The sequence below is a fragment of the Lutra lutra genome, chromosome 10, assembly GCF_902655055.1.
Source record: "Lutra lutra chromosome 10, mLutLut1.2, whole genome shotgun sequence".
Classification (NCBI taxonomy): domain Eukaryota; kingdom Metazoa; phylum Chordata; class Mammalia; order Carnivora; family Mustelidae; genus Lutra; species Lutra lutra.
The window spans coordinates 72,986,523-73,010,879 of record NC_062287.1 but is presented as its reverse complement, the minus strand read 5'-3'; the positions used below and the strand labels follow the sequence as shown (position 1 = coordinate 73,010,879).

At 40.2% G+C, this 24,357-nt stretch overlaps 3 pseudogenes; 2 read left to right on the top strand and 1 right to left on the bottom strand.

The window, feature by feature from the left end:
* Positions 1–425: 425 nt before the first annotated feature.
* On the bottom strand, positions 426–22,836 carry LOC125110309 (L-lactate dehydrogenase A-like 6A; annotated as a pseudogene).
* Positions 4,316–6,285, top strand: LOC125078550 (60S ribosomal protein L23a-like; annotated as a pseudogene).
* LOC125110310 (40S ribosomal protein S12-like) lies at positions 10,166–10,561 on the top strand (annotated as a pseudogene).
* Positions 22,837–24,357: the final 1,521 nt, after the last annotated feature.

The following is a 24,357-nucleotide window of genomic DNA, read 5'->3' as shown; positions in this document are numbered from 1 at the left end:
TTGCAGGGTCATAGGGTAGCTCTATTTTCAACTTTTTGAGGAACCTCCATGCTGTTTTCCAGAGTGGTTGCACCAGCTCGTTGCAACTTTTTCATAGTGTGTCAGTGAACATATCAGCCAGCCAGAACACAAGGATCAGAATCTCTGAACACAGTATACACACATCATTCCTCTGAACCAAATGGCAAGTGTGTGTGAGTGTGTAACACCTACACCTCGGCAAGAACTGCAGTCATCAGGAATTAGAAACACGAAGTATCACCAAACATCTGGATGCTGAAACAGCTGGAGAGCTAAATAGTGAACGTACTGTTGCCCCCTTTTTCCACGTTTAGGAATTCAGGTTTATTCAAAATTTGGACATACCTAATCCTATAACTACCATCTCTCCTTCCTTAACTTCAGAATGGAAGCTTTAAGCAACTTTAAAGCTTGAGCTTCTGAATTTCCCAGAGTTTCTACACTTTTTTTTCAAACAAGCCTCCTCGTCAGGGGTTAGCTTTACCTTTATGAGCAGGACACAAAGAAACACTAAGGAATATTTCTTTTATCCATAGAGGACCTGAAACTAAAGGCTTAATAATTATTTCTTCCTTTCCTTCCCCTTCCTCTCTTTCCCTTTCTTTCCTATCCCCCTTCCCTTTCTTTTCCCTTCCTCCCTTTATTTCCCTTCCCTCCCTCCCCTTTCTTTCCTACCCCTTCCCTTCCCTCCATTCCCTCCTCTTCCTACAAAGGTCTGTAACATCAAAAACAGCAGTTGCTGAGTGAATGAGTATTTAACAGACTTGTGGTATGAATTATGGCAGAAAAATAGACCAACAGGACAGAGAACAATGTAAAGCAGATGGTTAGATATGTTTACTGTTCAAATTCACCAGCCATCTTTCCACACGGGCCCTAGGCTCTGGCCATGTTTGCTGGGAACCACTCTCCTTTAGCCATCTCCTTACCCCATATCACTTCCTATCAGGGAATCCCTTCAAAATTCCTATTAATCTGGGGCACCTGGGTGGCTCAGTGGGTTAAAGCCTCTGCCTTCGGCTCAGGTCATGATTCCAGGGTCCTGGGATCGAGCCCCACATCGGGCTCTCTGCTCGGCGGGGAGCCTGCTTCCTCCTCTCTCTCTCTGCCTACTTGTGATCTCTGTCTGTCAAATAAATAAATATTTTTTAAAAAAATTCCTATTAATTTATTCCCAATGATTTGATTCCATTTTGCTTTAGCCTGTCATATTCAGACTAGCAGGAGAGTTTTACCCAGGCCTCAACTTACCTTCTCCAGGAGACTAACTGCTAACACTTCCGTAACTAGTGTTTTGGTTTTTTGGGGTTTTTTTTTAAGATTTTATTTATCTGGGGCACCTGGGTGGCTCAGTGGGTTAAAGCCTCTGCCTTCGGCTCAGGTCATGATCTCAGGGTTCTGGGATCGAGCCCCACATTGGGCTCTCTGCTCAGTGGGAAGCCTGCTTCCTCCTCTCTCTGCCTGCCTCTCTGCCTACTTGTGATTTCTCTCTGTCAAATAAATAAATAAAATCTTTATAAAAAAAAAAGATTTTATTTATCTATTTATTTATTTGAGAGTGAGAGAATACATGAGGGGAGAAAGTCAGAGGCAGAAACAGACTCCCCACAGAGCCAGGAGCCCGATGCGGGACTCTATCCCGGGACCCTGGGATCATGACCTGAGCCGAAGGCAGAGGCTTAACCCACTGAGCCACCCAGGCGCCCACTAGTGCTTCTTTTTTCTCTTCATTGGACATAATTGGAACTTACAGAGAACTCAAAATGGTGCAAGACCGACCCACAGTGGTTCCCAATGTTACCAGATATTTGTACAGATAAACATGCAAAGAAACTTAGTTTTATGTAATTTAATAAATACCAGGACAAAGGTCTACAAAGTTAAGTTCCTCTACCACCAACCACCCCTTTCTCGGTCTCTTCAGCAGCAAATAGACTTCAGGAAGAGAGATACTTGTACATGATCAACCTCAAAAATTAATTGTTCCTCACAGATGCTCTTTTACCCCTGTTTTGTGGTAATGTTAAATAATTTTTCAAATACGAACATCCTACCTTACTCATGGTGGAAACTGGATATAGTCTCCTAAGATTCTTCAAAATACTTTCCATTAAATCCCCTACAGATAGGGAAACCCCCCAAGAAGTATATCCTTTCTTTTTAATCATCTCGGAACCACTCTGGAGTTAGAAGAAATCATGAACATAAATTAACTTCAGAAGAAGTGTCATTGAACATCCATGTCTGGCAACCTATCTTGACAGTGTCACAGAACAGTGTTTCCATCAATAATTTTCCCTAGAAATTTCTTACAGCAGTTGGTTAAACAGTTATGAGGGTAAGTATAGAGATACAGAAATTAATACGGATATCAATTTTACCAGTAACAGTACAGACTATAAAGTTTAAAAGAATATATTGTCAGCAAGTGAGTACCTGCTGTGTTTAGGGTTAGGCTCAGAAAAAGACAGACTCGGTCCCTGACTGCTTAAGAATTTATAATCTGGTGAGCTAATGAAAAGTGTGGGAAATAAAACAATGTATACCTAGGGGAGCTAATCTCATCCCCCTGGTAGAATTCAGGCTCACATCTAACTCCAAGAACTGAAAATGCAAAACGAGCATATTACCTGGCAACTGTTTCTCTGGACGTTTCCCCACTGCTTGGGATCTTCGTCAGTTCCTGTGTCTAAGTTCAGATCCTTCAGAGAGACCCCAGCAATGTTCACTCCACTCCACACAGGAACTAAGAAAAAGGCACCAAAGTATTTTTACTACATGGTATTGTGTAAACAGGGCATTTTTTTTTAAGCCTTAGCAGAACTGTTACAGTTGTGGTGAGTGGCTTTCAAATAGGAATGTTCAACGGAATTACCAATTCAGATGTCTATGTCCTGCCCAAAATAGGCTAAACTAAGATCTCTTTAGGGATAGGGCCCGTAATTCTATCATCTTGCCAGAGATTCTCCACACAAGAAAGTTAGTTTTAAACTTCCAACTGTAGATAAGTTTTAACCTTTATATGAATGGATTTCAAGGGTTCTTAGGAAAAACTGAGAAAAAAGGACTACAATCACCACAGCACCATTCCTCTTCCCTACAATGTTCTCCAGTTAATATGAAGAATTCACGGGGCACCTGGGTGGCACTGTCAGTTACGTGTCCTACTCTTGGTTTCAGCTCAGGTCATGATCCCGGGGTCGTGAGATCCAGCCCTGTGTCTAGCTCTGCACTCAGCACGGGTCCACTCGGGTTTCTGTCCTTCTCCCTCTGCCCTTTCCCCCTGAGCTCAAGCTCTCACTCTCTCTATAATAAATAAATATTCTTTAAGAATTTGCGTTACTTGGATTATGGTACTGACCTTTCTAGAGTGTGCCAAGTTAAATATAAACTGTATCATGTTATTCAGCGCTGCATTAAGAAAGTCTTTTAATCCAAACGTAGGATTATAGTAACATTCTCACTTTTTTCAAGTCTATTAGTTTTTCTGGTAGATTATTATTAAAACAGTGTTTAAATGTACTATTAAAAGGGCCTAGAGGGGAGTAAGTCCTTTTCCCCCCCACTCAAACTATGTTATTTCATGATGAAATAACTATATGATCAATATTGTCTAAATATATTTGGAGAATGCACAGCTCGGTGGTGCTTTTAGGCTTACCACTTGAGTCTCTGTGCTCTCCCAGGACCAACCCATGACAGCTTCCAGAATGCATACCAAGCCTCTGCCCAGAAAACAGAAACAGGCAGTGTCCAGATTACAGCCACTGCCACTAACACGGTTTTTGGAAAACCCATTCAACTTCCAGGCTACATAGGTTAAGATATCCACGGAGAAGAAAAAGTTCTTAAGAGAAAATGAGTTCATGTCAGAAAATGTTTTTCTCTAACATGATACATTTTTTAGGTTTATCTAAAACTGGTAAATCTAAAAAAACAGGGTTCTTTATCAACTCCAGCTATACCACAATTCCAACAATACCCAATAGAAATAAATTAAATAGGGCGCCTGGGTGGCTCAGTTGGTTAAGCGACTGCCTTCAGCTCAGGTCATGATCCTGGAGTCCCGGGATCGAGTCCCACATCAGGCTCCCAGCTCCACGGGGAGTCTGCTTCTCCCTCTGACCTTCTCCTCGCTCTTGCTCTCTCTCACTGTCTCTCTCTTCTCTCAAATAAATAAATAAAATGTTTAAAAAAAAAGAAATTAATTAAATAAAAGCTTTTTGTTGCTGCCTTACATAGTCTTTGTGCAAAAAACACAGTAGTAGTTTCACTCCATAAAAAATTTTGAGAAATGGGTGCGTAGGTGGCTCAGTCGATTAAGCATCTCTTTTTTTTTTTTTTAAGATTTTATTTATTTGACAGCACCAGCAGGCAGAGGGAGAGGGAATAGCAGGCTCTCTGCTGAGCAGATAGCCCGACCGGCTTGTTCCGAGGATCCTGAGTTCACAACCTGAGCTGGAGGCAGCCACTTAACCAACCGAGCCACCTAGGCACCTCAGCATCTGACTCTTGATTCCAGCTCAGGTCACGATCTCGGGGTCATAGGGATCGAGCCCCAGGTCAGGCTCCACACTGGATGTGTTGCCTGCTTGAGATTCTTGCTCGCTCGCTCCCTCCGCCCCCCCACCCTTAAAAAATCAAACATCCATAAACAAATGCTCCCTTATCAAGTTTTTATTTTATTTTATTTTATTTTTTTAAGATTTTATTTATTTATCTGACAGACAGAGATCACAAGCAGACAGAGAGGCAGGCAGAGAGAGAGAGGGAAGCAGGCTCCCTGCTGAGCAGAGAGCCCGATGCGGGACTCGATCCCAGGACCCTGAGATCATGACCTGAGCGGAAGGCAGCGGCTTAACCCACTGAGCCACCCAGGCGCCCCCCTTATCAAATTTTTAAATGATAGTTTTCCTCAGAGAATAACACATTTAGAGCAAAAAGGTCAGTTAAGGTGGGAACAGAGAGAAGCATAGATCTTAGAATATCACTGTTGAGCAAAACATAATCAGGCCTTAGTCCCAGTAGGAAAAGGAAAAACTTTTGGTAAAGCCTGATGGTTTGGGTGTGTGAACTATTTTAAACTATTAGCTTTATCAGAATTTCTTCCTTAATGAATTTAAAAAGTGGTAACGATAAGCCAAAAGGTCAATATAGCTGTAGTAATAGCAAAAAATGGAATTTTTAACAAAAAAGCATTAATAGGGATAGAGATACTCCATAGCATATGAAACAATCCAACAACATATAATAACCATGAACTTAGAAGCAATTAATAAAATGGCCTCATTATATGAAGAAAAATGAGGAATTCCAAGGTGAATCTGATTCATAATCAGTGGAAATTTTTAATATGCCTAAATCAGTAATAATTAAAAACCAGTAGGAATTAGTAGTAACTTAGTAAAAATAAATAAAATGAACTGTGACTACAGAAAAATCATCATGCCTAATAAAGTTATTTTTTCTCTTACATACATAAAGAACATTTACAAACACCATCAATTCACTAGATAGCAAACTAAGCCTTACTAGATTTCAAAGAGGTGATGTTAATCCTAAAAATACCACAGAAACCTCCAAAAAAGTACCTTCTAGTAAATTTATATTCTCATATGCATCTTTAAAACAAATATAAAATCAGTGACAAGTGTTATTAATCATAAAGTAAAAGGAAGTAAAGAACAGACCATACTAGGATTTAAAAAAAAAAAAAAACCAACTATCAATAAAATAGCTAGTTGTTGGGGAGAGAACTTAAAATTAGAAAAATAGCCCTTTTACGAAGATGCGCCGAAAGCTAAGAAGGAAGCCCCTGCCCCTCCCAAAGCCGAAGCCAAAGCAAAGGCTTTGAAGGCCAAGAAAGCGGTGCTGAAAGGCGTCCACAGTCACAAAAAAAAAGAAGATCCGCACATCACCGACGTTCCGACGACCCAAGACTCTGCGTCTCCGAAGGCAGCCCAAATACCCTCGAAAGAGCGCCCCCAGGAGAAACAAGCTTGATCACTATGCCATCATCAAGTTCCCCCTGACTACGGAGTCAGCCATGAAGAAAATAGAAGACAACAACACACTTGTGTTCATTGTGGATGTCAAGGCCAACAAGCACCAGATCAAACAGGCTGTGAAGAAGCTCTATGACATTGATGTAGCCAAGGTCAACACCTTAATCAGGCCTGATGGAGAGAAGAAGGCATACGTTCGGCTGGCCCCTGACTATGATGCTTTGGATGTTGCCAACAAAATTGGGATCATCTAAACTGAGTCCAGCTGGCTAAATCTAAATACAGTTTTTTCATGATAAAAAAAAAATTAGAAAAATATTTAGCCAAACTAGAAGGGGAAAGGGCAATATCTCAAACAAATAATATTAAGAAACAGAAGTAACCACAGAGAAGTTAAAAAAGTCCTAACATAGGACCTTGAGGCTGAGAGCCATGATTGTGGTGAGGGGAGCAGGATACAACTTCTCATAAAATATGAAATACATGCCAGTACATTTAAAAGCTTGGATGAAATGATCAAGTCTAGAAGACTTCCTAAAATGACTTAAGAAATGGAAAATTTGAATAAACAAATATACATTAATGAACTATCAAAAAATCAAAACTCTATCCCCACGCTATTTCAAATTGTTTTACAGATGAATTTTATCAAAACTTCATGGAACAGTTCATTCTTCTTTCATGCAACCTGTTTGATAACAAAAAGGTTTTGGGAGAAACAGTAAAACCCTGGTATCAAAACTAAGCAAAGACCACAAGAAAAATAATAAACCCAAATAACTTATTTACATAGATGCCAACAAGTACTAAATAAAATATTAACAAATATAATTAAGTGGGGTCTTTGAAAATACTTTAGGACCAAGTAGAGTTTAACCCAGAAATGCAAAGACAGTTCAGTATCAGAAAATATATTAATATACCACATGAGATTTAAAGGAAAAAAGACATATGATTATTTGAATTGTAGAAAAGATTATGAAATTCCAAGCCCATTTAGGGTTTAAAAAAATAAAACTCAACAACCTAGGAAAAGCAGGAAACGTCTTTAACCTCAAAAAGGTATTTGTGAAAATCCCCAAACAAACATTCTCCATAACGAAGAAAAATTAGAAGCATTTTCATTAAAAGTCAGGAACAAGACAAGGATACCCACTACCGGTGTTCCTATTTAACACCATAGTGTTAAGAGATTCTCTTAGCTAATGCAATAGGACAGGAAAAAGATAAAGGTCTTAAGAATAAACAAGTCTTTATTTGGAGATGGTAAAATTATCTAAGAGATAGTGTTTGATAACCCATGAACTACTGAAATTAAAGAACAGAAAAAAGATGAGAGACATGTGAGACACCACTAAACACACCAACATATGCATTACTGTAAAAGCAGAAAGAGGAGAGAGAGAAGCAACAATTATGTGAAGAAATAATGGCTGAAACTTCCCAAGTTGATATAACACTTATTTGCACACGCAAGAACTTACGGAACTGCAAGTAAGATAAACTGAAAGAGATTGTCAGACATTATAGTCAAACTGTTAAAGCCAAGAGAAATGTTAGAGATAGCAGACATTGTATACAAGGGATCCAAAAGAAGTTAACGGCTGACTTCTCATCTGAAGCAATGGAAGACAGAAGAGAGATGAATGACGTTCCAAGTGCTGTAAGAAACTCCATCAAGAATTCTCGACCTAGCAAATCTGTATTTCAAAAATTAAGGCAAAATAGAGATGTTCCCAAATAAAGACTGAGAATTCACTGCTAGCAGCCAACCTGCCTTATAAGAAATACTACAGGAAGTTATTTGGGGCTGAAAGGAAGTAATACCGGGAAGCAATTCAAACTGAAATGAAGAAATAAAGGGGCGCCTGGGTGGCTCAGTGGGTTGAGCATCTGCCTTCAGCTCGGGTCATGGTCCCAGGGTCCTGGGATAGATAGAGCCCCACATCAGGCTCCCTGCTCGGCGGGAGTCTGCTTCTCCCTCTCCCTCTGCCTGTCTCCCTGCTTGTGCTCTGTCTCTCTCTCAAATGAATAAATAAAATCTTTAAAAAAAAAAATAAAAAACACTGATAATAGTGATATGTAGCAACTGTAAAAAAAAAGTATTCTTATATAGATCTTATTTGTATATACATTTTATTACATATATAATTATAAATATAATGCATGTATTAAAATGTGTATACACACACACCCTTATTTAAAACTGCACAAAACAATTATCATAAAATTTAATAATTGGGCCTACAAGATACAGAAATAAAAGGTATTTGACAACAACAACCCAGAGGAGAGAGAAGAGAAAGAAGCTGGAGTAGAGCAAGAAAGTGATACCAGACAATAACTCAAATCTAGATGAAGAACAACACCAGAAACGAAAAAATAAGGTTAATATAAAAAGCTTAATGAAAAAAAGATGTATATTTTCTTCTCTTGTGTCTACAAGAGACACAAGATTATATAAAGCAGTAATATATATAAAGCAATAATTATATGTATATAAGGCAATAATTGTATATAAAGCAATAATTATAACACCATATTGTTGATTTTGTAATATATATATAAATGTAATATACAAAATAATAGCACAAAAGTCAGTGAGGGGCTAATGTTATAATTGAGCAAAGTTTCTATATTTTGTTAGAATTAAATGTGCAAAAATGTGAAGTAGATCATGGTGTGTTGAGCTGTATATTGTAACCCTAAGAGTAACCACTAAAAAAATGAAAACCCTCAAAAACCATAGTTAAAAACAAAGAAATTAAAATGGTACTTCAGAAAACATCCCCAAAGGGCGCCTGGGTGGCTCAGTGAGTTAAGCCTCTGCCTTCGGTTCAGGTCATGATCTCAGGGTCCTGGGATCAATCCCTGCATCGGGCTCTCTGCTCAGCAGGGAGCCTACTTCCTCCTCTCTCTCTGCCTGCCTCTCTGCCTATTTGTGATCTCTGTCACATAAATAAATAAAATCTTTAAAAAAGAAAGAAAGAAAATATCCCCTTAATGCAAAAAAGTCAGTAAAGGAGAAACTGAAGAACAAAAGAAGATAGAAGACATAGAGAAAACAAATAACAAAATGGCCAAAATAAATCCAAACATATCAGTAAAAACATTCAATGTGAATAAATAATCCATTCAAAAGGCAGAGTTTTTCCAACTGATAAAACAAGACCTAATAGGGGCTCCTGGGTAGCTCAGTGGGTTAAAGCCTCTGCCTTCAGCTCGGGTCGTGATCCCAGGGTCCTGGGATCGAGCCCCACATAGGGCTCTCTGCTCAGCGGGGAGCCTGTTTCCCCCTCTTTCTCTCTGCTTGCCTCTCTGCCTACTTGTCATCTCTGTCAAATAAATAAATAAAATCTTTAAAAAAACAAACAAACAAGACCTAATAATATTGCTCTGCGGAGGAGTCACACTGTAAATTTAAAGATATAAATAACATCTGAAACAAATACAACACTGTTAACTACACTGGAATTAAAATAAAAATAAAACAAAAAATGAAGATATAAATAGGTTGAAATTAAAGGATGGAAAATTATACATCATACAAATGTGAGCCTGAGTAGTTCTATTAATGTCAAATTTTTTTAAAGTTACTAGAAACAAAGAGGAATATTTTAAAATAATAATTCATCAGTTAGTTATAACAGCTATAAACACAGGCCCCTAAAATACATAAAGGAAAACTGATAAAACTGAAAAGTAAACAATTCAATAACCAAAATGGAAAACTTCGACCCCACTCTTGATTATGGATAGACGTACTCAGGTAATCAGCCAAGACACAGAAGACCTGAACAACCAAATACCATCAACCATTTAGAACTAAGTGACACAGAACCCCAACAGCAGCGATACACTCTCAAGAGCACATGCAATCATGTCCATGCTAGGCCACAAAATCGCAACAAATTTAAGAGAGGTGAAATACAAAGTATATTCTCCTACCAGAACAGAAATTTGAAATCAATGACATAAATTGGAAAAATTCACAAACATTTAAAAATTAAACAACACATTCCCCCAAGAACAAGTGGTTCAAATCAAAATCTTAAGAGACTCTTACCCCAGCCCACCCCCCAACAGAGGCGGCGGCCCAGGTGCCACGTAGGGTTTGCCTCCACCCCTAACCTACCACCATGGCCCAGGAAGGCACTGCTGCCGCAGGTGTGGTGGACATGCCTACGGCTTCCCCAGCGGTGCTGAGACTGCCCTCATCCACAGCGGCCTCGAGTGTGGAATTAAGGAAGATGCCAAAGCCTTAGAGAAGCACCAAACCCACCTTTGTGTGTTTCATCCAAATGTGATGAGTTTATGTACGTCAAGTTGGTGAAGCTCCTTTGTGCTGAGCACCAAATTAACCTAACTAAGGTTTGACGACAAGGACAAACTAGGGGAATGAGCAGGCATCTGTAAAACTGACAGAGAGAAAACCCTATAAAGTGACCCGCTGCTGTTGTGTGGTGGTTAGGGACTATGGCATAGAATCTCAGGCCAGTGATGTCATCAAGGAGTACTTTGAATGCAAGAAATAAAGAACTTGGGGGTGCCTGGGTGGCTCAGTGGGTTAAAGCCTCTGCCTTCAGCTCTGGTCACGATCTCAGGGACCTGGGATCGAACCCCACATCGGGCTCTCTGCTCAGCAGGGAGCCTGCTTCCCCCGCCTCGCAACCTGCCTCTCTGCCTACTTGTGATCTCTATCAAGTGAATAAATAAAATCTTAAAAAAATAAAAAATAAAAAACTTGGCTCTTGTAGGGGTGCCTGGGTGGCTCAGTGGGTTAAGCCCCTGCCTTCGACTCAGGTCACGATCTCAGGGTCCTGGGATCGAGCCCCACATCGGGCTCTCTGCTCAGCAGGAAGCCTGCTTCCCCCTCTCCCTCTGCCTGCCTCTCTGCCTACTTGTGATCTCTCTCTCTCTGTCAAATAAATAAATAAAATCTTAAAAAAAAAAAAAAACTTGGCTCTTGCTCCTCAAAAGAGAAAAAAAAATCTTAAGAGAAATTTTAAAATACTTGAGACAAATGAAACCAAAACACAATATACCAAAATGCATGGGATGCAGCTTCTCTGAGCTTAATGAAAATCAATGCCTATAAATGCCTACTGCAGAACAAGAAAGATTTCAAGTCAATAACCTAACCTTCTATCTTAAAAAAGAAGAAGAAGAAAAAGAAGAGCACTGATCCTGAAGGAAAGAGAAGAAAAGATAATGAAGATTAGGATGCAAATAAAAATGAAGCAAAATAGAAAGTGAGAAAATTAATGACATCACAAATGTGTTCTTTGAAAAGATCAACAAAATTGAAAAACCTAGGCTGGCCAAGCTAGATTGACCACGAGAAAGAGAAGGAATCAAATTACTAAGATCAGGAATGAAAGAGGGGATCATCACTATCAACATCAGAGAAATAATATGGGAATATTATGAACAACTATGAGCCAACAAATTAGATAATTTACATAAATGGGTAAATTCCTAGACAGACAGAAACTACTGAAACTGCTCAAATAGAAAATCTGAAAAGACATACAAGAAGAAGAGATTAAACCAGTAACTGGGAAATCTTCCCAAAAGCAAAGCCTTCAATAGGGAATTCTACTAAACATTCAAACAATACCTGTTTTCACAAACTCTTCCAGAAAGAAGGAAGGACCACTTCACTACTCATTCTGTGAGGACATTATTTTTTTTTTAAAGATTTTATTTATTTATTTGACAGACAGATCACAAGTAGGCAGAGAGGCAGGCAGAGAGAGAGAGGTGGAGGCAGGCTCCCTGCGGAGCAGAGAGCCCGATGCGGGGCTCGATCCCAGGACACTGGGATCACGACCTGAGCTGAAGGCAGAGGCTTAACCCACTGAGCCACTCAGGCGCCCCCTGTGAGGACATTATTACCCAAGGTAGACAAAGACCCCTCTGGAAAAACTTTTTTCCCTCAAGAATATAAATATGGACACCATCGAAATGTTAGCAAACCAAATCCAACAGCATTAAATTGCATTATACATAACGACTAAGTGGGATTTGGCCCAGAATTGGCTTAATATCCAAAAACCAAGTGGCATAATACATCATAATGTATTATGATGTATTATAATGCATAATATAAACTAAGAGAGTGTCTCAAGAGACAAAAGACATTTGACAGGGGCGCCTGGGTGGCTCAGTAAGTTAAGGTTCTGCTTTTGGCTCAGATCATGATGCCAGGGTCCAGGGATCGAGCCCCACATCAGGCTCCCTGCTCAGTGGGGCATCTGCTTATCCCTCTCCCTCTCCCTCTGCCCCTCTCCACCCTGGCTCATTCATTTTCTGTCAAGTAAATAAATCTTAAAAAAAAAAAAAGCCTCTGACAAAATCCCATACCCATTCATGGTAAAAACCCTTACTAGGAATAGAAGAGAATGTCCCTAAGGAGCATTTATGAAAAACATACAGTTAACATTATTCTTAAATTGGGAACTAAGCTAAGGTTGCCCATTCTCACCACTCTTATGCAGTACTGTAGTAGATGTTCTATCAAGGCAATTATGCAAAAAAGAAAGAAAAGCCATTCAGATTAGAAAGGAAAAACAAAAAAAATATATTCACAGACATGTTGATGTATATAGAAAATCTTAAGAACCTATTATCTAAAACCTAATAATCTAAACATCTAAAAAAGTGGGAGATTTGTAGACTGAAAACTATAAAACATTGCTGGAAGTAATTAGAGAAGTCCTAAATAAATAAATGGGAAGACATCAATCAGAATCCTTATGATTGCTAAGCTGGAAATACTACCAAAACCACAGCGTCTATTTTACTCTTTATCAAAATTTCTGCAGGCTTTTTTGCAGAAATTGACAAACTGCCTCTAAAATTCATGTGGAAATGCAAAAAACTCAGAAAAGCCAAAATAATCTTGAAAAAAACAAAGTTGGAGGAGTTAACACCTTCTGATTTCAAAACTTACCACAAAATCACAGCAACTGACACATTTCTAAATACTATGGACTGATCTTTATGACGTGTTATTAAACTAAAAAGGGGAGGGAGGGGCTCCTGGCTGGCTCAGTTGGCAGAGCGTGCAACTCTTTACCTCGAGGTTGTGTGTTTGAGCTCCACATTGGGTTTGGAGAGTATGTAAATAAAATTTATTTTTAAAAAAAGAGGATGGAGGGGCGCCTGGGTGGCTCAGTGGGTTAAAGCCTTTGCCTTCGGCTCAGGTTGTGATCCCAGGGTCCTGGGATCGAGCCCCGCATCAGGCTCTCTGCTCAGCGGGGAGCCTGCTTCCTCCAACCTCTCTCTCTGACTACTTGTGATTTCTGTCAAAAAAAAAAAAAAAGGATGGAGAAAATTGTACATAGAAGCAAAAAATGTTTTATAAACAATAAAAATTGTTAATGGCTACTTATTTTTACAATGGAGGCTAAAGGGAAAAGAGGACAGAGATAGAAGCTAGACTTCTTGTAGGCATATAAATACTTAATAAAATTATCAAATATTAATAAAATTAAAAATAAATATTAATAAAATTATCAAACAAAATTTAAATAGCAGTTCCTCAGGGCACCTGGGTGGCTCAGTGAGTCAAGTGTTTGCCTTCAGCTCAGGTTATGATCTCAGTCGGGGTCCTGGGATGGAGCCCTACATCAGGCTTCCTGCTCAGTGGGGAGCCTGCTTCTCCCTCTCTCTCTGCACCTCCCACTGCTCATGGGTACTCTCATGCTCTCGCTCTCTCAAATAAAAATCTTTAATAAATAAATAGCAGTACCTCGATATCAAAGCTGAAATGAATAAACATAAACATGTACTCAGTTTTGTTTTACCTGCAGACAAAACCTATTCCAAATGACTTTAAAATACAGTAATTTGACTGAATATCCCAGCCCAGATTTCCTGAGCTCCAGACTCAATCAGCTACCTGTTTAATATTTCTTCCTAGTTGTCTTCAGATATCTCAAATTCAACATGTCTTAACTGGGAGTCTTGATTTTTCTCTCCTAAACCCAACACCCTCTCCTACTTCTCTGACGCCCACCCCTTGAAAGCATCCAACTCTGGTAATGGAGCCACCATCCAATAAACTGCTTAAGGAAAAAATCTAGAAGTCATGTTTTGTTCCTTCCTGTCCCTCACTCCATACAATCAGCAGTCCCGCACATTTTATCTCCAAAATGTATCTTGCATTTGTCCACTTTATTCCTGCACCAGTGAGGAGTTGTACAATTCTGGAAAGTCAGGCAGTAAACTAGAGGGCTACTTTCACTTCTGCACCCTCAATAATCTGGAAAACAGCCCTTTGAAAGCCTTTGGAACATAAACTTCAAAAGTTGTATGGTTAAGCAAATTATGCTTTCATACATGCTAGTGTTTAAAGAAATCCTCATTATAGTACACATTGATTACAACTGTGCAAAATACATGTTACTTTAACAAAATCAGAACACATCCTGGTTATTATTTCTATTTAGAATTTAAATATTTTTCTCAGGGCCCCTGGGTGGCTCAGTCAGTTAAGAGGCTGACTCTTGATTTCCTCTCAGGTCATGATCTCAGGGTCCTGGGATCCACCTGTGGGTCAGGCTCTGGGATCAGTGGGAAGTCTGCTCAAGGATTCACTATCTCCCTCTCCCTCTGTCCCACCCCTAGCTCATGCTCTCTCCCGCTCTCCAAAAAATAAATATCTTTTATGCGGAGAAAGAGGAACCCTCCTACACTGTTGGTGGGAATGCAAGCTGGTGCAACCACTCTGGAAAACAGCACGGAGGTTCCTCAAAAAGTTGAAAATAGAGCAACCCAATAACTACAATAACCCAGCTATTGTAGTACTGAGTATTTACCCTAAAGATACAAATGTAGTGATCCGATGGGGCACATGCACCCAAATGTTTATAGCAGCAATGTCCACAATAGCCAAACTATGGAAAGAGCCTAGATGTCCATCAACAGATGAATGGATAAAGAAGATGTGGTATATGTATACAATGGAATACTATGCAGCCATCAAAAGAAACGAGATCTTGCCATTTGCAATGACATGGTTGGAACTAGAGGGTATTATGCTGAGCGAAATAAGTCAATCAGAGGAAGACAACTGTCATATGATCTCCCTGATATGAAGAAGTTGAGATGCAATGTGGGGGGTTTGGGGGGTAGAGAAGGAAAAAATGAAACAAGATGGGATCGGGAGGGAGACAAACCATAAGAGACTCTTAATCTCATGAAACAAACTGAGGGTTGCTGGGGGGAGGGGGGTAGGGAGAGGGTGGTTGGGTTATGGACATTGGGGAGGGTATGTGCTATGGTGAGTGCTGTGAAGTGTGTAAACCTGGTGATTCACAGACATGTACTCCTGGGGCTAATAATACATTATATGTTAGTAAGTAAAATTTTTTAAATTAAAAAAAAATCTTTTAAAAATAATTTTCTTCTTCCAAGTTAAATCCAACCCACAAAAATTCTTCAGTGAACAATCAAAACAAAGCTGACCTGGATTAGAAACAATAATCCGTTTGCAGCACAGACTCTATTAGATAATACTAGGAATCGTTAATTTAAACATGGACACATTTCACTGGACTAAATCAAGGTGTTTCTCCTTTTATCTGGCGTGCATCTGTGATAATCACTATGTTGGAGTTTGCAGTGACAAGGTAAACTGGGGAAAGATTTGAATAGAAAATACATTATAGAAGAAAACATCTGACATTTAACACCTTTTCTTTTTTTTTTTTTTAAAGATTTTATTTATTTGACAGAGAGAAATCACAAGTAGGCAGAGAGGCAGGCAGAGAGAGAGGAGAAAGCAGGCTCCCGGCTGAGCAGAGAGCCCGATGCGGGGCTCGATCCCAGGACCCTGGGATCATGACCTGAGCCGAAGGCAGCGGCTTAACCCACTGAGCCACCCAGGCGCCCCCACCTTTTCTTTTTTAAGATTTTATTTATTTGACAGAGAGAGAGATACAGCAAGAGAGGAAACAGAAGCAAAAGGAGTGGGAGAGGGAGAAGAAGGCTTCCTGTCGAACAGGGAGCCCATTGTGGGCCTTGATCCCAGGACCCTGGGATCATGACCTGAGCTGAAGGCAGTCGCTTAATGACTGAGCCACCCAGGCACCCTTAACACCTTTTCTGTTGGGCTCCATCACCACACTGTTTATTGAATAGTTGGCTTCCTTAGATCTACTGTGCCCATAGCACTCTTTTAGATTCAAGAAATGTCACTAAGTTTTACTAAAATTACTGAAGTTTTCCTTGCACATTTTTAAAAAAGATTTTATTTATCTGTCAGAGAGAGTGAGCAAGAGCAAGAGAGACCAAGCAGCAGGTAGAGGGAGAAGCAGACTCCCCGCTGAGCAAGGAGCCCCCAATGTGGACTTGATCCCAGGACTCTGGGATTATGACCTGAGTCGAAGGCAGATGCTCAACCAACTGAGCCACCCACCCATCCCTCTGTACATTTTTTAAAAACCTCCTAACGGGGTTGACTGTTGTTCAGTCAGTTAATCGTCTGCCTTTGGCTCAGGTCATGATCCCAGAATCCTGGGATGGAGTCCTGCATCGAGCCTGCATGGGGCTCCCTGCTCAAATGGGTGGCTGCTTCTCCCTCCACAAATACTCACTTGCTCACTTGCTCTCAGATAAAATCCTTTAAAGGAAAAAAAAAAAAAAAAAGAACTTAGGCTTTTGAGTCAAATAGAACTGGGTTCAAATCCTTACTTCATTTTATTTAACTTCAGTTCACAGACGCACCATCTGTAAACCCTCACAAAGTTAAGGGTTAAATAATGTACATAAAGTGCTTAGCTGCTTAACTGCTATTACTGCTGCTCACAGGCAATCAGTCTGGTGCTCTAGGAAACCCTGAAAACAAATGGAAGTAAAACTTAATGATATTATGAGTATACAGAGTGGGGAACAACCAGCTGAGCATCTGACTCTTGATTTCAGCTCAGGTCATGCTCTCAGAGTTGTGAGATCAAGCCCCACATCGGGCTCCATGCTCAGCAAGGACCCTTTCTCCTCTCTCTCTTGCTCGCTCACTCTCTCACTTTCCCTCAGTCCCTCCCCCTGCTCACGCTTACACGCAGGTGCTCTCTCTCAAATAAATCTTTAAAAGAAAAAAAGAACTAAGTCTTTATAAAGTGAGATAAACGAATGATTTTATTTATTCATGTAGCATTAGAATATTTATAGTACTTAACTATGACATTAACCTTTGCTAGAAACAATGTTAGGCATTTTCCTGAAAGGGCTGCCATGTTGAAGAGCTATTGTCTCGCCAGTCAACTTGCCTTCATCAACGTCCACAAAGGCAACTTCACCACTCAAGCCTTAAAAGAATTAGTCAAAAGCAGGGGGAGGGAGTAAACCTCTTAATTAAGTGGAGAATGAAAGAAAATTCTTATACCAGCTATCTATGTGTATCTTATGAGTTATTAGACTCAAAGGAGACATAGTACATTCAACATTTCATGATATAAAAATCCAAACCAGATGAAATACAAGTTACAAACGAAGTTTTAGTTCACAATTAGGAAAACAACAGAAACGGTTTAATAAATAGGAGAGTCTCTGAAGGTAGGGAACACCTCTTTAATTGAAGCTGAGGCTGCACAGTGACAAAGCAGGACTTCTGTAGAAGGAGCTTCTCATCAGTCTCTGAGCTCCTGAGAGCAGGAAATGTTCACTCATCTCCACTGTGTGATTAGCACCCACCTAACACACAGCAGCTCAGTAACTGGTTTTTTTTTTTTTTTTAAAGATTTTATTTATTTATTTGATAGAGAGAGAGATCACAAGGAGGCAGAGAGGCAGGCGGAGAGAGAGGAGAAAGCAGGCTCCCGGCTGAGCAGAGAGCCCGATGCAGGGCTCGATCCCAGGACCCTGGGATCACGACCTGAGCCGAAAGCAGAGGCTTAACCCACTGAGCCACCCAGGTGCCCCTCAGTAACTGTTTTTTAAATAAATGGAGGAAAATATAAGGCCGCTTCCAACTCTAAAATGTTATGGTTCTATAATCAGGCAATATTATCTGCAAAAACTCATCAGTACTATACATTTCTAGCATGCTACTTTATATGTAAGAAAGAGGGAAAATAACATATTTGTATTTGCAAAAGAAAGACCTGAAGATACACAAGAAACTAATTTAAATAGGTGCTTATAGCAGATGTTGGGGGAAAGGCTGGAAGGAAACTAGATGAAATATATACTTCACCAGGTATATCTGTTTATTTTTCTTTTGTAATCCTGCAAATGTATTATTTTTTGAGAAAATGTTTTAAATAACTACAAATTTTTATGAATTTTAAATAACTAAAATTTTCACTGAAAATAAAATGACTGTTCTAGTACTTAGAAATAATCACACATCTATGATTTAAGTATATAAAGTCTAAGTATATAAGTACATAAGTATTTAAGCATAGAAGTCTAACTTATACTGTTGGATATTTTACTTTATTCTAATTAATGGAAATCCAAAGGCAAGCACTTTAAATTTTAAACTATATCATAACACAATAAAAAAAAAAAAAAGAAACTACACCATACCTGATTAGCTTAGAAGTCTAAACTATCACAAGGGAAATGTTGCTACTTAATGATAGGTCAGTGCTTTCTGAATACGCTGAATTATTCAGTGATTGTAGTAGTATATAGCAGATCAATATATATATATATATAGTATCATATATATATCAATAAAGTATATAGTATACTTTATACTTTATATATAGTATCAATATATATATTATATATCAATATATATAATCAATATAGTATCAATAGTATCAATATATATCAATATAGTATAATATAGTATCAATATATAAGTATCTATATATATTATCAATATAGTATCAATAAAATTATCTTTGAAAAGCTAATTTTCATTTTTCTTTATTAAAAAAAAATTTTTTTTATTTGACAGAGGTCACAAGTAGGCAGAGAGGCAGGCAGAGAGAGAGAGGAGAGGAAGCAGGCTCCCCAATGAGCAGAGAGCCTCAAACAGGGCTAGATCCCAGGACCCTGGGATCATGTCCTGAGACAAAGGCAGAGGCTTTAACCCACTGAGCCACCCAGGTGCCCCTGAAAAGCTAATTTTAAAATCCCCAGTAGGAATGAGCACACCCAGCACCCAGATCTTGGTTTATATAATACCATTCTCCAATAAGAGGAACTAGGGATCCTTGGAAAAAAGGCTGATTTGGGCCTGGACCAGAAAATATACAAGATGAAGCAGCTAAAAAATAGTGCCAGAAAGTAAGGAAGTGCTCAAAACAAAAGCCCAGTGTCGATGGGGTATGTCAGAGGCATACAGTAGTGAACTGAATAAGCTTCCAGTGGCCACAGATGGAAAATTTTGAGAGACAAAAATCAATGAAGACTATTGGATTATAACCCAAAATATAAAATAAAATTCATGAATCCATAGTGATATTTACAAATGAATCAATAGGGTGGAAGAAACAAATCTCCCATGCAGAATTCTGAATATTTTATGCAGACATTCCACTCTCAGAGGGAGCGTAACTCCCTGCCCTTGAAGTGTGGGCTGTACAAAGAGCAGAGTGTGGAAAGGGAGAAAAAAGAGTAACTTTAAGTATAGAAACCTAACACTACCTCAGCCAGGTGACTGAGGTCAACATCAACCATGACAAACCATGTTTACAGTATGTACTCTGGTTACAATGTGGTGAAAATGCCACTTTAAATCTGTAGCTTCCAAAATCCATAACCCATCTAACCATGAGGAAAATACCAAATACCACAGAGAGGCATTCTACAAAATACCTGACTAGTAATCCTCAAAATTGCCAGTCATCAAAAACAAAGTCTAAGAAACTGTCAATCTAGAGGAGCCTAAGGAGACATGGTGACTAAATGTAATGTGGTGTCGTTGATCGGATCCTAGAACAGAAAAAAGGGCATTAGGTAAAAACTAAGGAAATCTGGGTAATATATGGATTTTAGTTAATGACAATGTACAGGTGCTGGCTCATCAATTATGGCAAATGTACCATGTGATGTTAATAACCGGGTGTGAGGTAAAGATAGAACTCTGTACTATGTTTTCAATTTTTCTGTAAATCTAAAACTTCCTTGAAAAAATAAGGTCTAAAAAAATAAAGTCAACAAAAAAAGTATTATAATTCAATCTCTCTGGACACTTTCCATATTTATAAAAATGAAGGCGGGTAGAATATCCTCTCTCTCTTTGCTATCCAGTATTTTCTCCCTTTATTTTTTTTTAAGATTTTATTTTTTTACTTGACAGAGATCACAAGTAAGCGGGGTGGGGGGGGAAGCAGGCTCCCTGCTGAGCAGAGAGCCTGACTGGGGGCTCCATCCCAGGACCCTGGGATCATGACCCCAGCCGAAGGCAGAGGCCTTAACCCACTGAGCCACCCAGGTGCCCCAAGTACTTTCTCCCTCTTAACATGAATTTGATTTTTATTCCTTCATTCCACTACTGTCTATTACACTAGGCATGGTTTTAGACTTGGGATACAACAATAAATGGAATAAAGATTCCTGCTCTCGTAGATATCACATTATAGTAGTGAAAGCTTATGTATTGTGGTATAATTGAGTAATTTTCAAAAACACTGTTGTTTCTTTCCTAGGTTTGTACCATACATTTCTGCTGATAAAGTAATAAACAATTCCTACTGACAATTCTTCCTTATCAGCAAGGAGCTATTTAAGATATCACTACCACCATGGGGCTCCTGGTGACTCAGTTAGTCGAGCACCCGACCCTTGATTTAGGCTCTGGTCATGATCTCAGCGTCTTGGGATGCTGGGTTGGGCTCTGCCCTTAGCATTGGGATTCTTTCTCTCCCTCTGCTTCTGCCCCTCCCCCTGCTCACACTCTGACACTCTAACAAATAAATAAATCTTAAAAAAATAAAAATAGGGACGCCTGGGTGGCTCAGTTGGTTAAGCGGCTGCCTTCGGCTCAGGTCATGATCCCAGCGTCCTGGGATCGAGTCCCACATCGGGCTCCTTGCTGGGCAGGGAACCTGCTTCTCCCTCTGCCTCTGCCTGCCTCTCTGTCTGCCTGTGCTCGCTCGCTCTCACTCCCTCTGTCCCTGACAAATAAATAAATAAAATCTTTAAAAAAAAAATAAATAAATAAAAATAAAAATAAAAAGTATCACCACCTCTTTGAACGAAAGAAGTTGCTAAGGCTAGGGCCAGGAGAGGACAAGTTTAAAGTGAGCCTTAACCTGAGACTTTGTACGGTATCGTGCTCCACATTTTCTAAGACATACAAATGCTACAGTTGTCAGCATCATAGAATTCAAGCTCTCAGATCTTGTGACTGTTACCTTACTCTTATGGATAGGCCCCAATTCCTCCCAAAAAGGACGTTCAAAGTAAGATAGTGAATAAATCTTTTACTTCAAGGTTTTCTGTACATATTATCTGTATACTTAGCTATTCATGCAATCTGCCTTTTTTTTCTTTGTAAAACAGACCTAATTACTTTTTGGAATTTTTTTTAGGTAACATATATAAAGTACAGTTTTCATAAATATTGATGTTGACAACAAATGTATTGGTTTTCATGTATGTGTATTTTTCATTAGCAATGACGACACTGCTGATAAAGGCATTACAGTTGATAGGACAAAATGAGTCACTGGGAATTCATGATTGCTAGGAGCTGCAGCTGACAGAGGCTGATGTTTTTAGTGCCTTAAGGATTCTTACGTCATCTAGATAAAACCTGGGGCCAATCCTTTAAATTCGATAATCATGCCAAGATTAAAGGCTATAGAAAGGTAGCTTAAGGAAATTTTATAGATATTCCATTAATAAAAGCAAAGCATAGCTCCAAGGGTTTATTGCTATTTACTAAAACATTATGGATTCAAACCAGGATAATGTTCTTAGAAAGAGGTCAGAATCTTTTTAGTCCTGTGTCTAGCCATTTAACTGGAAGCTAACTTTATCTGCCACATCAATACCAAGAACTAAACACTAAAACTCACCTCAGATGGATAAGGAAGAAGGGAAATATTGAGCCTAGGAAATAGGAGAGAGATTTTTTTTTAAAGATTTTATTTATTTATTTGTTAGAAAGAGAGAGAGAGAGAGAGGGAGCGAGCATGAGCACAGGCAGACAGAGTGGTAGGCAGAGGGAGAAGCAGGCTCCCCGCTGAGCAAGGAGCCCGATGTGGGACTCGATCCCAGGACACTGGGATCATGACCTGAGCCGAAGGCAGCCGCTTAACCAACTGAGCCACCCAGGCGTCCCAGGACAGAGATTTTTAAAGGAAAAGGACTACTGTGTTTGGTACTAGTAGGACACCCACCACAACAGACAGGTTGTACACTTTTTTCCTGCCATCTATTTCTTCGTTTTGTGTGTGTGTGTGTGTGTGTGAGAGAGAGAGAGAGAGAGAGATGTTTTGCTGTCAAGCGAAGGGGTACTTCATACTGTCATCACATGAACAAAAGTGAAAACATTCTAACACAGAGGCTACCATCATAAAAACTAGAAAAAGCAACCCCCTCTGGGTGAAACAATTAGAAAAGTGCATCTTTTCCTCTGAACTAAACTAGCAGGGACTGGATAGGGCCCCCACTCACCCCTTTAACTGTTTACAACCTTCACAACCATATGCAGTAGCCTTACATCCAAAGGAGGGAAACTTTGCTAACCCTATGGCATAGGGCACATAACTTACTTTTAAAAAGATGATGATTGCACAGGCTATACCAACGACTCCAGTTCCTATAATGGAGATTTTATTGGGATGAGCAGCCTCCTCCGAAGTGAAATTCTTCATAGGTCACCCTTGATGGTCGCCATCTTGGAAACCTAAGAGTGAGGAGAAACCGCAGAGCCACTTCCAGAATCGGAACTGGCCTACCGTGAGAGAGACCTTATAGAGAACTCCTGGGTCCCAGTGGGGAAAGAGGTGCTGTAGACCCAAAAGGAACAACAAAAGTGGCTGGCAAAGAAGCTGGGTGGTTTCTGGCCAGCAGCCCAACATTCAAGAGGCAAAACACGGGGAATGGGGGATGGAGAAAAGGGTGGTACAGTTAAGAGGAATTAAGAAGGAGTGAAGGCAAAGGGGCCACTCCACCAAAAATGGTACAACAGTCAGGACACCTCTTCCTCCCCTACCACAGCTCTCAGCTCCCGGAGTGAGCCCAGGCTCCCTAGGCTCCAGCCGAAGACTGCCCCCCATGCAGTACTTCCAGCCACACTCGCACAGGTAAAGGACCAGCCACCCCTGACCTGGATGTGTGCAGCCTGCAAGGGACACAGCCATCCTGACACAAGAAATTTGTTCCCGTAGCGCCCATCCTCCGGCTGGTAGGCATGACCCCGCAGCGCAGCTCATGGCCACCTCCTCGGGAGGCAGACTAAAAGAATGGAGGAAGGGGACGCCTGGGTGGCTCAGTTGGTTAAGCAGCTGCCTTCGGTTCAGGTCATGATCTCAGCGTCCTGGGATCGAGTCCCACATCAGGCTCCTTGCTCATCAGGGAGCCTGCTTCTCCCTCTGCCTCTGCCTGCCATTCTGTCTGCCTATGCTTGCTCTCTCTCCCTCTCTCTCTCTCTGACAAATAAATAAATAAAATCTTAAAAAAAAAAAAAATGGAGGAGGAAAATGGTAGAACAACTGTTTGAGGCTGCAAGAGTGAAAACCGCTGGCTACTGAGGCTGCGCAAGGCCGCGTCCAGCCCGTGCGGGCCTCGTGGGGTTTTCGCACACCTGGAGCAAATGAGAGGCCAGGAGGCGGGCTGTGATGTACTGCACCTGCGCCCGTCACCTGCACAGGGGAGGGCTGACAGGCTTCAGGGAGGCTCCTTGGGCTCCTGGGCTCTAGGGCACGAGGTGCAAAAGATAACAACGAACTAGAGAGCCTCAGTTATCAGAGTTCTGCGCACCTAGAACTCATCCACTGGAGAGCTCGAGTAAATTTATTTCTAACCAAACCTTGTCTGGATGTGTTCAATAAGGGCTTTTTGACCCTCCATTGGGACCTTCCACCAGAACTGCTGCAGAAAGAGAGCTGTGTGCTACTTTTAATCACCCACAAATGTGAGCTAAAGCAGAGAGAGTCAAAGTTTTAAAACCCTCTGCAAAGGGGATTTTTAAAGAAGATATGAAACCCTAAGAATTTGATCAGGGCAGGGCTAATTGATAACCATTTCCACTAGTGGATGGGAAAGCTCAACTCATTATTTATGAAGTAGTTAAATGCAGAATCCAAAATTCCCCTCTTTGTCTGGGATACACCAAGGCTTCTAGTTCTCTTGTTCCACCACGTTCCACCTAATTGTTTTCTAACTCATTTGTGAATCATAATACATAACACACCTC